Source organism: Sus scrofa, unplaced genomic scaffold, assembly GCF_000003025.6.
Source record: "Sus scrofa isolate TJ Tabasco breed Duroc unplaced genomic scaffold, Sscrofa11.1 Contig55, whole genome shotgun sequence".
In the NCBI taxonomy this organism is placed as follows: domain Eukaryota; kingdom Metazoa; phylum Chordata; class Mammalia; order Artiodactyla; family Suidae; genus Sus; species Sus scrofa.
In genome coordinates this window covers 185,147-201,392 of record NW_018085243.1, presented here as the reverse complement: position 1 = coordinate 201,392, position 16,246 = coordinate 185,147, and the positions used below count along the sequence as shown (strand labels likewise).

The window sequence follows — 16,246 nt, the reverse complement described above, 5'->3', positions numbered from 1 at the left end:
GTTTCATGAATACTTGCTGATAAGTGAATAAATGCTGAAGCCACACCGCATGTAGAATGAAAATAATGGGCCACAAGGACTTAAAGATATTTTGATTGTGTGGTAGGATATAGCCGTATGTCCATTTTGGCATATGATCTCTGTCACATTAAACCTTTTTGGTCCAAGGCAGTATGAATTTTGTTATTCTCCATTCATGTGAATATTATTGTGTGTTAAGGTGATTCTAACAGGACAAACATGTCAGACATCACAGTCTGTTGCCTCAGCAACACTCTTTCCTCTTTTTCAATCTCTTCAAGGCATCTTTGATTTCTTTGTTCCTCAGACTATATATCAAAGGGTTCAACACAGGAATCACCACAGTGTAGAAGACTGATGCAAATCTGTCAAAGCCTGGGGAACCACCAGAGCTGGAACTCAAATAGACACAGGTACTTGAGGTATAGAAGAGAGGAAGAGGGTAACTGCTGTCAAGTGAGAAGCACAGGTGTTGAAAGCCTTGGACCTGCCTTTAGCTGAAGTGATCTTCATGATGGAGATGACAATGTAGATATAGGATATCATGATAACTAGGGCATTTACTATCCCAAAGATCATTGCTGATATAGCAGTTAAGAGTCGTACAAAGAATGTGTTAGAGCAGGAAAGAACCCACAGCTGGGGCATGTCACAGAAGAAGTGGTGGATGACATTAGGCCCACAGAAGTGGAGCTGAGGCATGGCACACACTTGGGACAGAGAACCAGAGAGTCCAGCCATATAGGACCCCAGCACCATCCGACCACAGAGAGAGGGTGACATGATTGATGAATAGAGGAGTGGGTTACAAATGGCAGCATATCGATCATAAGCCATGACTGTCATGAGACAAGACTCACTCAATCCCATGGTTGAAAACACAAAGTATTGAATGGCACAACCCACAAAGGTGATAGTTGGCTTTTCCTGGAAAAAGTCGTAGAGCATCTTGGGGGCTGTAGAGCTCACATAGCATATATCTATAAAGAGCAGATTACTGATGAAGAAGTACATGGCTATGTGGAGGTGGGGATCCATCTTTATCAAGACAATGAGACACAGATTCCAAGTCAGTGTCAAAATATATATCACCAGGAACACAACAAAGAGGACTGCTCTGATATGGGGAAAATCTGAGAATCCCAGGAGGATAAAGTCTGTGATATTTGTAATATTTTCTCCCCCAGTCATTGTCTTTGTACTCCTGAAGTCAGAAAAGACAAGAGAATGCATTGCTGACTCAGGTGAAATGGTAACAGTACCAATCTAATGCATGCCATATTTTTCCACCGTCGAGCACTGGCAAAGGGAATATCCTTCAGTGTCTTGGGGTAAAGACCTCAGCTTTTCATCTTGAATTGTTGGCAAGAGCCTTCTCAGTGCTTCAGGTTCTCAGTTATGCCATGAAGTCTCATGATAAATTACAAAGATATTTTCAAAGTTGACTGAAAAGTTTTCAAAAAGCAATATGAATTTTGTGATTACTATATAAAAGATTATATCATTGATTAAAATTATAGGTTTAAAAAAGAATGTATATGTATGTATGACTGAGTCACTTTGCTCTACAGCAGAAATTGGCACAACATTATATCTCAAATATACCATGAAATTAAAAAAATTAAATAACAGCTTTTTTAATGACCTCTGATAATTCAGGGGTAACTGCTGCTTAATAATAGTATTGCATAAGTAACACCATTTCAGAATAATTTTGAAATAGCTCTTCTCTCCCAAATGACCTTTTAGATAGGTTTTTATATTTTCTTCTTTTACACATAAGAAAAAAATTACTGTTTATTATAACTTCTCAAGATTTTTGTACATATATTCAACCAAACAGCTCCTAGGTGGCCTAGAAAATTACACCATGATTTATAATCCTGATAATATTTTGGAGGGACAGCCTGTTTGCCCCACTAAGTTATGAAATAAGTCTTCTTAGGGAAGATTTCATACAAAACATTCCAAAGGGAAGCTAGAATGACTCACTACTGGCCCCAACTTTTGTCCTAATTGCATGAATTTTTCATTTTAAGAAGCGACATAAAAGACTGGTTAAGGGTTAAGACTTTCAATTTTTAGTTCTGAGTGTCATAATCAATATAGCAACATAGATTATTCCTGAATTCAGTCCTCCTCACCAGAAAAAAAAAACTGGTAACTATTCATAGGCAAGATACCAATGTTAAAATTCAAAAACAAAGGATGAAGAGCATCATCCCTGGGCCACAGAGACCAAGAAGGACCACATGAAAAGAATAGAGAAGAAGCTATACTCTGACCTCACTGCCCTTCCTCTCTGCTGCTTCAGTGCCACACAAAAATGGCCCCTCATTGCCCATGGTTTTCCACAACATTGAAGAAGCAGATAAATTTCTAGAAATGTATGACTTAGAAAAACTGAATCAGAAAAGAATAGAAAGTCTGAACAGAACAATAACTAGTAAGGAGACTAGTAATCAGAAACCTCCCAACAAAGAGAAGCCCAGGACCAGATGGCTTCATGGTAAATTCTACCAATTTTGACTTGATCCACATCCCAAGATGGAGCCAAATATCAGGAACATTCAACTGGTGGGGGGTAGGGGGTGGATGGGAGGGCGGATTGTGACATGGATTCCATGGGGAGAAAGGGGGATGGGAGGAAGCTGTTCAATCAGATAGGGACAGACACTGCGCTGACTCACTTTGGTGACCAAGCAGACTAAGGGATCCTATCCATGCCCCTAGAAAAAAAAAGTCTGTGAGAAAACAGTCAGCCCTGAGGTGAGGAGGTCCAGGATCCTGCATGAGGAGCCACAGAAACCCAACCACAGAGCCCAGGTTCTGGAAAACAGCCTCACTTTATGCATCAATGCAGAACATGAGATACTGATGATTTTCACCCTCCAACTGCCACCTTCTGGATGACTCTTTATCAGCCTGGGAAACCAGGGAGGAGGGGATCTCTGCTCTTCCCCAGTGTGAACTCTGAATCCCACAGTGTGGGATTTACACAGCTTTCTACAAAGGTGTAAGAATAAAACTCATACCAAACTCAGTATAGAGGGGACGTACCTTAACTCAATAAAAGTCATTCATCGGGCGTTCCCTTCGTGGCTCAGTGGTTAACGAACCTGACTAGGATCCATGAGGATTCGGGTTTGATCCCTGGCTTCTCTTAGTGGGTTAAGGACCTGACATTGCCATGAGCTGTGGTGTAGGTCGCAGACGCAGCTCAGATCTGGCATTGCTGTGGCTGTGGCTGTGGTGTAGGCTGGTGGCTATAGCTCTGATTCCACCTTTAGCCTAGGAACTTCCATATGCCATGGATGAGGCCCTAAAAAGCAAAAAACAAAAACAAAAACAAAAACAAAAACAAAAAACAAAAAAACAAAAACAAAATAAAAGTCATTTATGACAAACCCACAGCAAATATAATACTCAATAGAAAAAAGCTGAAAGCCTTTCTGATAAAATCTGAAACAAGACAAGGATGCCCACTCTCACCACTTTCATTCAGCATAATATTGGAAGTCCTAGCAACAACAATCCCACAAACAAAAGAAATAAAAGTTATCCAAATTGGAATAGAAGAGGTAAAATTGTCACTGTATGCAGATGACAAGATACTACATATAGAAAACCCTAAGGACTCCACACAAAAACTACCTGAAGTGATCACCAATGAATTCAGCAAATTAGCAGGGCACAAGACAACATTTGGAAATCCGTTGCATTTCTGTATATTAACAATGAAATATTAGAAAAGGGATACAAAAATACAATACCTTTTAAAATTGCGGCCAAAAAAATCAACTGCCTAGAAATAAATCTGACCGAGGAGGTTAAAGACTTTTATGCTGAGAACTATAAAATATTAATCAAGGGAATTAAAGAGGATTCAAAGGAATGGAGAGATATTCCATGTTCCTGGGTTGGAAGAATTAATATCATAAAAATGGCCTCTATACCCAAAGCAAACTACAGATTCAATGCAATCTCTCTCAATTACCATGATATTTTTCATAGAACTATAACAATTCAAATTTAATATGGAAGCATAAAAGCCCAAAACTTCCAAGGCAATCCTGAGGAATACGCAGGAGGCATAACTCTCCCAGACTTCAGTTAATATTACAAATAAGACAGTATGGTACTGGTACCAAAACAGACATACAGACCAAAGGAACAGAATAGAGAATCCAGCAATAAACCCAGACACCTTCTGTCAGTTAATCTCCCACAAAGGAGGAAAGAATATAAAGTGGGAAAAAAAGACAATCTTTTCAGCAAGTGGTGCTGGGAAAACCGGTCAGCTTCATGTAAATCAGTGCAACTGGAACACACCCTCACACCGTGGACAAAAATAAACTCAAAATGCAGTAAAAACTTAAAGGTAAGACAAGACACCATCAAACTCCTATTCATTCCCTGCACAAACCTATGTGCTGGCCATAACCAAACCTGGCCCTAGAGTGAGGCCCAGACTGTTCCTCAGGGCATCGCTAGATTACCCAGGGCACACTCTAGTCTCCTACCTTGCAGTTGGCTGCTGGAGCTGCAGGAAGATCCGCGATCCAAGGCAGGCAGACCTAGCCCCAACCCAGAGGGGTGGGAATCCTACTACCAAGGCAAGTCAGGTCGAATTTCCACGCTGGAGAATGAGAACTAGCGCTTGTGGGCGTGGCTGTGGGCGGAAGGATATGCTCCCTGTGCTGGGTTCCTGAGATGTGGGAGACAATGCAGTCGTGCGGCGACCATGAGGAGGTGCGGCGACCATGAGGACCAACGGCGGCAATGAGGACCTGCCCGTTCAGTGATGCCCCCTGCCCACCCGACTGCCCTGGAGAGTGCGCTGAGGAGAGAGGAGAGTGTGCCCTGGCTCAGCTTCAGGCCGACTTTAGGGTAAGTTCAAACCAAACCAAATTGGGGTCCAACTGCGGTGGGGGATGGGGGAGGGGTAAGTGGCGAGCTCCTTAGAAATGCCTGGCTGAGCCAGAGTGCTCTGTGCTGGTGGGAGGGGCAACTCGCTGCAGCACGGTGGTGGGCTTTCAGCTCCATGGGGCCTTGCTTCTGCCCAGCCCTGGACAGTAGACCGTGGGAGCTCTGGAAAAGGGATAGAAAGAAAGCGCCCTACCAGATTGCGGGGAGTGCCTAGACGCTGGTCCACTTGGAGAGTTCAGGGCTGGCCCTTGACTCCTCCAGGTTGGTGGGGCAGGAGGCAGAGTGGCAAGAGCAGATAAGTCGGGCATGATCAGAATGGTAATTATTCACCCTGGAGCTGAAGCAAGGAGCAGGCGGTGGTGACCCTGGGCGCACCAGGTTTGGTCCTGGAGCCATTGCTGGAAAGCGGAGAGGTGGCCCCAGTGGGAGAACTTCTGGCACAGAGGAGCTGGGAAACATCACATGCGTGCCCCGCCCCACTTTCTTAGGTAAAAGGCGAATCTTCTAAAGATCCACTGATCTGAATCCGCACTTAATTCTTCCGAGTTGTGAGATATTCAGAATGTAGGTGTGATGTAAAGAGAGGTCAACTGCTAAGGGATAGCATCTTTGCGATGGAGTAAGTGAGTTCCCATGGATGTTTTGTAACCTGAAGGAGTGCTGCCCTGAGGTTAGATTTGGAACTGGTTGAATGTACCTAGAATAGGTGCGGTTGGCTAAATCTCTGGGCTAAACTGTGCTATTAGTTTATTTCTGTATTTTTTGAAGGGAAATTAATAATGTCTTAAAAAAAGAGAGAGAAAGAAAAAGAAAGAGATCCTGGTTCTTTCAGTGCTTTTTCTTACTGCAAGTGCTTTCCTCTAGGAAGTTAACTTTCTGTTGTCTCTATAAGGTTTTTTGTTCCCACCGATGTGGATTGTGGGGCTTTGAAAACAAGGACCAATTTTATGCATTAGGAAAGTAAACATAAATATTTCCTATGCAGTTAAAGTTTTTTTTGTTTTTAATCTGTCTGAACTACACTTAAGATGTAGAACTGCTCAAGAATACCAATTTCCATCATCAACTACTTAAGCTTTTTTTTTATCGTTATTTTCATTATAGCTTATCTATGGTGCTCAATGTCTCTTTCACAGCAAAGTGGTCCAGTCATACATGCATATACAGATTTGTTTTCTCACAGTATCGTCCAACTGGTTTCCCCAAAAGTGACTAGATATGGTTGCCTGAGCTATCCATCAGGATCACAGTGCTTACCCACTCCAAATGCAAGAGTTTGAATCTGTGACACCCCCCCCCCCCACCTCCCAGGCATTGAGACACACACACCCTCCAATCTGGCAATGAGATCCCTGTTGACCCGTCCATGCATTTCCTTTCTGTAGAAAGGTTCCTTTGTGCCATTTGTTAGTTTCAAGAGAGAAGGCAGAACCTGTGGTATTTGTCTTTATCTTGGAATGATGTCACTTAGTGGGAGAGTTTGTAGTTCCATCTAGTTGGCTGCAAAGGGTTTTTTTAATTACTCAATGAATTTATTACATTTACATTTGTACAATAACCATCACAACCCAGTACTATAGGATTTCCATTCCACAACCCCAACACATCCCCCCACCCCCTGAACTGTCTCCTTTGGAAACCATAAGTTTTTCAAAGTCTGTGAGTCAGTATCTGTTCTGCAAAGAAGTTCATTGTGTCCTTTTTTCCGATTCCACATGTCAGTGAAAGCATTTGATGTTGGGGTCTTATTGTATGACTGACTTCACTTAGCATGATAATTTCTAGGTCCACCCATGTTGCTAAAAATGGCGGTATTTCATTCCTTTAATGGCTGAGTAATATTCTATTGTGTATATGTACCACCTCTTCTTGATCTACTCCTCTGTCAATGGACATTTAGGTTGTTTCCATGTCTTGGTTATTGAAAATAGTGCTGCAATGAACGCTGGAATACATGTGTCATTTCGAGCCATAGTTTTCTCTGGATAGATGCCCAGGAGTGGGATTGCTGGATCAAATGGTAGTTCTCTGTTTAGTTTTCTGAGGAATCTCCATACTGTTTCCACAGTGGTTGCACCAGTTTACAATCCCACCAACAGTGTCATAGGGTTCCTTTTTCTCCACACCCTCTCCAGCACTTACAGTTTGTGGACTTTTTTTTTTCCTTTTGTCTTTTTTTTTTTTTTTTAGGGCCACACCAGCGGCATATGGAGGTTCCCAGGCTAGGGGTCTAATTGGAGCTGTAGCCACTGGCCTATGTCAGAGCCATAGCAACACCAGATCTGAGCCAAGTCCTCAACCTACACCACAGCTCAAGGCAACACCAGACCCTTAACTCACTGAGCAAGGTGTGGGATGGAACCAGCAACCTCATGGTTCCTAGTTGGATTCTTTTCTGCTGCACCTCGATGGGAAATCCAGTTTGTAGATTTTTTGATGATGGCCATTCTGGCTGGTGTAAGGTGGTACCGAATAGTGGTTTTGATTTGCATTTCTCTAATAATGAGTGATGTTGAACATATTTTCATGTGTTTTTTGGCTATCCATATGTCTTATTTGGATAATCATCTGTTTAGGTCTTCTGCCCATGTTTTAATGGGGTTGTTTGTATTTTTGGTATTGAGCAGTAGGAGGTGTTTATAAATTTTGGAGATTAATCCCTTGTCAGTTGATTCATTTACAAAGATTTTCTGCCATTCTGTGGGTTGTCTTTTCATTTTGTTTAGGGTTTCCTTTGCTGTGCAGCAACTTTTATGTTTGATTAGGTCCCATTTGTTTATTTTTATTTTTATTGTCAGTACTCTTAAGAGGTGGATCTGAGAAGATGTTGCTGTCGTTTATGTCAGAGAGTGTTAGGCCTATGTTTTCCTCTAAGAGTTTGAGAGTGTCTGGTCTTCTATCAGGTCTTTAATCCATTTGGAGTTTATTTTTGTGTATGGTGTTAGGGAGTGTTCTAATTTCATTCTTTTACACATGGCTGCCCAGTTTTCCCAGCACCATTTATTGAATAATCTGCCTTTTCTCCATTGTATATCCTTGCCTCCTTTATATAGGTTAGTTGGCTGTAGGTGTGTGGGTTTAATTCTGGGCTTTCTATCCTGTTCCACTGATCTCTTTTTCTGTCTTTGTGCAAGTACCATATACGGTTTTGATGACTACTGCTTTTTAGTGTAGTCTGAAGTCAGGGAGCCTGATGCCTCCAGCTCCGCTTTTCCTTTTCAGGATGTCTTTGGCTATTCTGGGTCTTTTGTGCTTCCAAACAAACTTTAAAATATTTTGTTCGAGTTCTGTGAAACATGTCCTTGGTTATTTGGTTGGGATTGCATTGAATCTGTAGATTGCCTTAGGTAATATAGTCATTTTGATACTATTAACTCTTCCAATCCACGAGCATGGTATATCTTTCCATCTGTTTGTGTCATCTTTGATTTCTTTCACCAGTGTCTTATAGTTTTCAGAGTAAAGTTCTTTTGTCTCTTTAGGTATATTTACTCCTAGGTATTTTATTCTTTCGGATGCGATGGTAAACGGGATTGCTTCCCTAATTTCTCTTTCTGATCTTTCATTGTTAGTATATAGAAATACCATTGATTTCTGTGTATTAATTTTGTATCCTGTGACTTTGCCAGAGTCATTGATGAGCTCTAACAGTTTTCTGGGAGAGTATTTAGGATTCCTTAGGTATAGTATCATGTCATCTGCAAATAGTGACAGTTTTACTTCTTCCTTTCCAATTTGGATTCTTTTCTCTCTTTTACTTCTCTGATTGCCATGGCCAGGACTTCCAAAACTATGTTGAATAGTAGTGGTGAGAGTGGACTTCCTTGTCTTGTTGCTGATCTCGTTGGGAATTCTTTCAGCTTTTCACCATTGAGAATGATGTTTGCTGTGGGTTTGTCATATATGGCCTTTATTATGTTGAGACAGGTTCCCTCTATGCCCACTTTATGAAGGGTTTTATGAGAAATGAGTATTGAATTTTGTCAAAGGCTTTTTCTGTGTCTATTGAGAGGATCATATGGTTTTTGTTCTTCAGTTTGTTAATGCGGTTTATCACACTGATTGAGTTGGGGGATATTGAAGAACCCTTGCATCCCTGGGATATATCCCACTTGATCATGATGTACAATCATTTATTTATTTATTTTTACTTATTTTTTTTTACTCAAGTGAATTTATCACATCTGTAGTTGTATAATGGTCATAACAATCTGATTTCACAGGATTTCCATCCCACAGCCCAAGCACATCCCCCCACCCCTCAAACTGTCTCCTCTGGAGACCATAAGTTTTTCAATGTCTGTGAGTCAGCATCTGTTCTGCAAAGAAGTTCAGTCTGTCCTTTTTTCAGATTCCACATGTCAGTGAAAGCATTTGATGTTGGTGTCTCATTTTATGGCTGACTTCACTTCACATGATAGTTTCTAGGTCCATCATGTTGCTAAAAATGCTGGTATTTCGTTCTTTTTAATGGCTGAGTAATATTCCATTGTGTATACATACCACCTCTTCTTGATCCATTCCTCTGTTGATGGACATTTGGTTTGACTCCATGTTTTGGCTATTGTAAATAGTGCTGCAATGAACATCGGAGTACATGTGTCTTTGCCATAGATGTACCAGGGTGATGGTGGCCTCATAGAATGAGTTTGGGAGTATCACTTCCTCTGCAATTTTTTTGAAATAGTTTCAGAAGGAGAGGTGTTAGCTCTTCTCTAAATGTTTGATAGAATTCACCTGTGAAGCCATCTGGTCCTGGACTTTTGTTTGTTGGAAGTTTTTTAATCACAGTTTCCATTTCAGTTCTTGTGATTGGTCCATTCATCTTTTCTATTTCATCTTGGTTTAGTCTTGGAAGATTGTACTTTTCCAAGAATTTGTCCATTTCTTCTAGGTTTTCCATTTTATTGGTATATAGTTGCATATAGTAGTCTCTTATGATCCATTTTATTTCTGTGATGTCCATTGTTACTTCTCTTTTTTTTTCATTTCTGCTTTTATTGATTTGAGTCCTCTCTCTTTTTTGCTTGAGAAGTCTGGCTAGGGGTTTATCAAATTTGTTGATCCTTTCAAAGAACCAACTTTTCGTTTCATTGATCTTTCCCATGGTTTCCTTCATTTCTATTTCATTGATTTCTGCTCTGATCTTTATGATTTCTTTCCTTCTACTAACCTTAGGTCTTGTCTGTTCTTCTCTCTCGAGCTGCTTTAGATGTAAAGTTAGCTTGTTTATTTGAGCTTCTTCTTGTTTCCTGAGGTGGACTTGTATTGCTATAAACTTTCCTCTTAGAACGGCTTTTGCTGCATCCCATAGGTTTTGGAGTTCGTCTCTTCATTGTCATTTGCTGCTGGGTATTTTTTTAATTTCCTCTTTGATTTCTTCAGTGATCCATTGGTTGTTTAGTCTCCACGTGTTTGTGTTTTTTGCAGTTTTTTTCTTGTTGTTGATTTCCAGTCATATAGCATTGTGGTCGGAAAAGATGCTTGATATGATTTCAATTTTCTTAAAGTTAACCGAGGTTGGATTTGTAGCCCAGGATGTGATCAATCTTAGAGAATGTTCCATATGCACTTGAGAAGATTATGTATTCCGTTGCTTTTGGATGGAATGTCCTATAAATATCTATTAAGTCCATCTGGTCTAATGCTTCATTCAGGGCCTGTGTTTCCTTATTGATTTTCTGTCTGGATGATCTGTCCATTGCTGTCAGTGGGGTGTTAAAGTCCCCCACTGTTATTGTGTTATTGTTGATTTCTCCTTTTTAAGGTTGTGAGCAGTTGCCGTATATATTGCGGTGAACCTGTGTTGGGTGCATAGATATTTAAAATTGTTTTATTTTTTCTTGGATTGATCCTTTGATCATTAGGTAGTGACCTTCCTTGTCCCTTAAAATAGTCTTCATTTTAAAGTCTATTTTGTCTGATATGAGTATTGCTACTCCAGCTTTCTTTTGATCCCCATTTGCATGAAATATTTTCTTCCATCCTCTCAATTTCAATTTGTTTGCATCCCTAGAAGTGAGGTGGGTCTCTTAAAGATAGCATATATATGGATCTTGTTTTTGTATCCATTCAGCCAGTCTGTGTCTCTTGGTTGGAGCATTTAGTCCATTGACATTTAAGGTAATTATTGATATGTATGTTCTTATTGCCATTTTATTAATTGCTTTGGATTTCTTTTTGTTGCTCTTTTTTCATCACTTCTTCTCTTGTTCTCTCCTCTTTTGGTTTGATGACTCTCTTTAGTATTGTATTTGAGTTGATTTTTCTTATTTGTTTGTGTATCAGTTGTAGATTTTTGGTTTGCAGTTATTCTGAAGTTTTGATATCACAATCTATATATATACAAGATTGTTTTAAGTTGTTGCTCTCCTAATTGCAAATGCATCTCCAGTGTCCTGCATTTGTACTCTCCTCTTCTCATGATTTCTGATTTTGGTGGCATAATTGTGCATGGATGATTTTGTATCTTTACTGTACATATAGCTTTACTAGTGAGCCTTGTCATTTCTGGTATTTTTGCTTCCAGTTGTGGCTTTTCTTTTCTGCCTGGAGAAGTTCCTTTAGTATTTGTAGTAAAGCTGGTTTAGTGTTGCCACATTCTCTTAGCTTTTGCTTATCTGTAAAACTTTTGATTTCTCCTTCACATCAGAATGAGAGCCTTGCTGGGTAAAGTAATCTTGGTTGGAAGTTTTTTCCTTTCATCACGTTAAGTATATCTTGCCACTCCCTTCTGGCCTGCAGAGTTTCTGTTGAAAAATCTGCTGATAACCTTATTGGGGTTCCCTTGTATGTTATTTGTTACTTTTCCCTAGCTGCTTTCAAGTTTTCCTCTTTGTCTTTAATTTTGGTCAGTTTGATTAATATGTGTCTCGGGGTATCCCTCCTTGGGTATATTTTATATGGTACTCGTTGTGCTTCCTGGATTTGAGTGAGTGGGTCCTTTCGCATGTTGGGGAAGTTTCTGGCTATTATCTCTTGGACTATTTTTTCTGTCCCCTTCTCCCTCTCTCCTCTTTCTAGCACCCCTATAATACGGATGTTGGTGTGTTTCACGTTGTTCCAGAGTTCTCTGAGACTCTCTTCATTTGTTTTCAATATTTTTTCTCTTTTCTGTTCTGCATCCGTAATTTCCACTAATCTGTCCCCCACCTCGCTTATTCATTATTCTGCCTCCTGTACTCTGCTGTTAGCTGCTTCTAGTGAATTTTTTATTTCAGTTATTGAATTTTGCATCTCTTCTTGTTTAAGTTTTATATCTTGTATCTCTTTGCTCAATATTTCCTGTAAATTATCCATTTTGCCTCCAGTTTATTTCCAATGCCTTGCATCATCTTCAGCATCAACAATCTAAAGTCTTTTTCCTGGAGGCTAAGAATCTCCTCATCACTGAGCTGATTTCTCTCTCTTTTTTTTTTTCTTTCTCCCTCATCTGAGTTATAGTTCTCTGTCTTTTCATTTTTATAGCTTTCGGTGTGGTGATCTTTTTATAGATAATAGAGTCATAGGCTCTCTTACTTCTGATGTCTGCCCCCCCTTGTGGCTGAAGTTGGTATGGGGGCTTGCTGTAGGCTTCCTGATGGGAGGGACTGATGCCTGCCCACTGGTAGGTGTTGCTGATTCCTATCCTCTGGTTTGTGGGGCCCTGTCTCTGGGTGGGATTAGAGGTGGCCGTGTGCCTAGAGGGTCTCTAAGCAGCCAGTTTACTGATGGGTGGGCCTGCATCTCACCTGAATTGTTGTTTGGCCTGGGGTGTCTCAGCACTGATGGGTGGGGCCAGATTTTCCCAAGATGTTCACTTCCAGAGAAAGGCACACCGCTGAATATTCCTAAGAGCTTTGCTTCCAGTTACCTTCCCCTACAACAAGCCACATTCACCCCTGCTTTCCCAGTAGGACCTCCAAGAACTGCAGTCAGATTTGACCCAGATTCCCATGGAGACGTTGCTTTGCCCTGGGACCCAGTGCATGTGAAAGTCCGTGTGCACCTTTTAAGAATGGTGTCTCCATTTCCCCCAGTTCCTTGGAGCTCCTAGCCACAAGCCCCACTGGCCTTCAAAGCCAGATGTCCTGGGGACTCTTTCTCCCAGTGCCAGATCCCCACACTTGGGAGTTTGATGTGGGGCTCAGAACTCTCACTTGTGTAGGTGAGTCTCCATGAAGTTACTTTGCAGTCTGTGGGGCTTCCAACCTAGGAGGTATGAGGTTGCTCATATTGTGTCATTGCCCCTCCTACCTCTTGATGTGGCCTCCTCTTTGTCTTCCAGAGTAGGATACCTTTTTGAAAGTTTCCAGTACCTTTGGTTGAAGATTGCTCAGCATCTGTTTGTAAATTTTGTTATTTTTAGGAGAGAAGTTGAGCTCCAGTCCTTCTATTCCACCATCTTAATTCCATCTCCTAAACTACTTAAGCTTTAAAGATAAATTTTCCAGCAGGAGGGAGACAAAGCACTGCACATTAAGCAGCATATGACTTTGTTGGGTGATATAGCTTGTGGTCATTCTGTAATTGAGGTACAGATCATAGTGCAGGAAACAATGTAAATGGTTAATATTGTGATCTATATTTCTGCATGTCAATCTGGCCCAGTGATGGTCTTACCCCTGGGACCACCCTATTATTAAAGTAGGTGGGTGGAAATTCACCACATTAGGGAGTACCACCTCTGTCAGTGGAGAGTCAGCCTCAAGGGCTCAACTAGAATGATGTAAGTCTGTGCCTTGTGGTAGCTGCTCAGATGGCTCATAGCTTGAGTCCATCACCCAAAGGGGAAGGTTACAGCTGTAATGTAACTTCTAAGAAGCTGAGTGAAAACTTTCTACTTTGATGAAGACTGCAGTCAACTAGGATTCAAAAACAGACCTGAATGATTTGGTGAATGCTGTACTTGGATGCCTTTTAGCAACTGTCCTTAAGCCATCATGAGATTTATTTTAATCTTTTGCCTTGACTAAGTTTATTTCTTTTTATTTCTTAAAATGTTCTGGTTGTTCTTATTTAAATTCAGCTTCTATTATTAAAATTTATAACCTTTAAAGTATGCTGTGTTGTCCAAAGTTAAATTGACCCTGCTTGTCATTGTTTTTTCTAAGTATTTCAATATGTTTTCTTAAGACTCATGGACTCATTGAATCTAACATGAAGGAAATACAGAAGGAGTACATTTTCCAGAAATAAGAACATTCTTTTACATTTCAGATTTAAAGATTAGGACCAGGGATTTAGAAAATGAACACAGGAAGCTCCAAGTCATACCTGAAATTTAGAATACATAGAATTTTTGTGATATAAATCTTTTTTTGACATAAATCTTAAGTATCCTGTACTCTCACTTCAAGTAAGAGAAGATAGAAATAAAAAATAATTATTTATTCGTATCTAGCTGTATGCCAAAAACTGGACAAATCGTTTTATGTGTCCTTATATTCTCCAAATAGCAGCAAAGTCAGTAACAAATTATAAGAGACAAATTGATAAAGTATATTTACAACTCATATACCAGTCAAAAGCATAACTTTCAAGTGTAATTGGATTTCATTTGTCAATCTTAAAAAATACAGTAAAATAAATAATAGGCAAAATAATAGATTTTCAAAAACTGTCTTATTACATATAATAAAGCATATAGAAATATTCTAATTTAACACACAATTAAATACATTCAAATTAAATGTCCAACCAGACAATGTTGGACTAACCCAGGAACTTCCCAATGCCCCGGATGTGGCCATAAAATTAAAAAAAATAAATAAAAACAAAGAGAGAATGTGCTTTTATTGATAGAACATGTTGATAAAAACCATTGATATAAACAAAGCAGATATACATGCAGTGGTCTCTAAAGTATATTCTAAAGTGAAAAGTAAGAGGACATTGTGTGCTAGGTTGATAAGAGGTAATTAAAAGCAGGGTATTATATATTACACTCCCAGAAAATCATACATAAATGAATTGTATTTGGAAGAATGCCAACAAAACTTGCATTTGTACTCTGTGTATGGGGAAACTGCATTCTTGGCAAGAGATGTATTAGCAGAGCCCCTTTTTTAATGTGCTCTTTGGTCAAATTTGAAAATGTATCACTATCATGTGTTATCATGTAAAAGTAAAGCTTGTGATGGTTTGTTATTCACAGTGGCATATTCCTGAGCCATAATAACTGTCCTGTGATGTAAACAGGAAGGACAGCAATATTTGGTGGGTGTGGGAACAGTAAGTCTCAAGAGCATAAGTAGAGTCAGCTATAGAGATGAGTATGAACTCAGGGCTTCTTAATCCCATCATAAACCATTACACTGCCTTTAACTACAGGTTCACCGACTCTCTGGATGTTTTCCAAAAAAAATCTGGGCAAAGCGCTTCAAAAAACATGAAAAATCATTTGCAGTTTATATCAATTAAGAACATTATAGGGGTTCCTGTCGTGGCTCAGTGGAAATGAATCTGTCATCCATGAGGATGCAGGTTTGATCCCTGGCCTCACTCAGTGGGTTAAGGATCCAGTGCTTCCTTGAGCTGTGATGTAGGTTGCAGAAGACATGGCTCAGATCCCACGTGGGTGTGGCTGTGGTGTAGGTCAGCAGCTACTGCTCCAGTTCAACCCCTAGCCTGGGAATCTCCACATGTCATGAGTGCAACCCTAAAAAGAAAAAAAAAAGAATGTTATAGAACTATCTCTACTTATCTATTTCTGTATATTTATACATATATATCCATATAAAGATAATCACATATGTATAGTTCGCATAACATATCTACATGTCTATGTAGATAGAAATATAAACACATCAGAATTATATTGTATATATATATATATATACACAATTAACACACATTAGAATGACGCATCATAAGAATAGTTTTTATCTATAAACTACTATATTTCAGCATCTAGAATAAATAGGCACTGGAATATTTTTGAGTGAATGAGAAGAACTGAGAAAATATCCTGTGGATACAACCCAATAGTGTCCTACACTTTACTATACTGAGATGCGAGGAGGAAAAGGGAAGTCTGAATTCTACTATATCACTGATAAATCATCATGTCTAAGCATATCCTGAAACTCCTGTAGATAGGCATGATTTCTATATTCTTATCTCTCACACCCTCCATTCCAATACCCCTTACCTAGCAGTGCCCCTTTCTTTCAGGAGAGTCTTTTATTTCCATCATCTCACTTTAGAATGTAGAATACCCCTAAAAATGTCCTGAACTTTCTGTCCTTCCACAAATGCATTCTGTGAATTAGATACTCACATTATCAGATTCACTTTCTCTGAGTATTATATAAAA

The 16,246-nt window shown here is 39.7% G+C and overlaps 1 pseudogene; it reads right to left on the bottom strand.

Annotated features, from left to right (window-relative positions):
- Positions 1-265: 265 nt before the first annotated feature.
- Positions 266-1,212, bottom strand: LOC110258911 (annotated as a pseudogene).
- Positions 1,213-16,246: the final 15,034 nt, after the last annotated feature.